This window comes from Carcharhinus amblyrhynchos, chromosome 14 (assembly GCF_965287045.1).
Source record: "Carcharhinus amblyrhynchos chromosome 14, sCarAmb.v2.hapA, whole genome shotgun sequence".
Taxonomy (NCBI): domain Eukaryota; kingdom Metazoa; phylum Chordata; class Chondrichthyes; order Carcharhiniformes; family Carcharhinidae; genus Carcharhinus; species Carcharhinus amblyrhynchos.
The window spans coordinates 35662189-35663516 of NC_137337.1; positions in this window are offsets into that span (position 1 = coordinate 35662189).

Below are 1328 nucleotides of genomic sequence, written 5' to 3' on the forward strand. Positions count from 1 at the left end.
TATGCTGTGCTACTGCACTGTCTGTGAGAAATATCTCATGGTACTTCTAATATTCTGATGCCATACTGCTTCACTTAATAATTTATAATGATCTGATTTCAATATATGAACACTCAAACATAAAGTTAATCTTTTATTTGATTCCCAATGCTTCAAGATTAAATTATTGAGCAAAAGTGAGAGGAAATATTGGGTGCAATCTCACCGCTTGTTCATGCCACGCTTCCACTGCAGCAGAGATGGAGAATTTGGCAACAAGCCAAATCTCTGTTTATTGCAGTGGGATGGGAAAATCCCACTGGTGTGAACAGTTCAATCTGAGAAAATACCCATACATGGACTCTATATAGAATAGATGCCATAGTCTATAGTGGCTGTTGCTCAGTTTCATTATTATACTTTTTTCTGAAAACATTCATTTATCAATGGAACCTGAATGAAACCCTATCGAGAAGTTATTACTGTTGTCTTTATCATTTTACTTGTATGTTAATACCACATAAAATAAACAAATATTTGCCTGTATATAATGCCTTTCACTATTTCAGCAAAACACTTCAGAGCCAAGGAAGTATTTTGTATATTGTTGTAATGTAAGGAACACAGTAGCTAATTTGCACACAAAAAAATCCCAAAAGCAGCAATGTCCTAATAAGCATCATCACTAAAACAGATTGCTAAATGTTAGCTGCAACACCAGACAGCTCCCCTGTAGTTCTTCAAAATTGTGCAAAATGATTTTTTTACCATTGCCCAAGGGCTCAGTATGCTGTTCTATCTGAAAGAAGGCTCCTTAGCATGCAGAATTCCTTTGATACTGCACTGAAGTGTTAAGCTAGATTCAGTGCTCAAGTGTCTGCAATGGAACTTGAAATTAGCATTCTGACTCAAGCCAGAGTCAGAGTCATGGCTAAGCCATAACTAGTTTTAACTCGCCATTTTGTGACAGGGACAAAAATCTCACTTAAACAATTTAAGCACAATTAGCTGGTCTCAAGCTCTTTGAGGCCCAGGATATTGGGGTGGGGAAGGGAGGCTGGACGGACAACTTCCATGCCACACCCGAAGGTGAGAAATTTAAAATACTAATGGAAGTGGTATGTTCACGATTAAACTCTCAAATATTTCCTTCACCTTACACAGGAAGATTTGCAACCCCACCAAAGAGGCACTACTACTAATCGTGATGAAATTGAAAAGAGGAAAGGGTTGAATATCCTGCATGAAACATTAGAAAGGATAATCCTCTGACTATCTGCTTTTAAGGGATTGACCAGAAGGAAAAATCATGCAATTGCCAACCCTGTTTAGTGCCCAGTACAATGTCT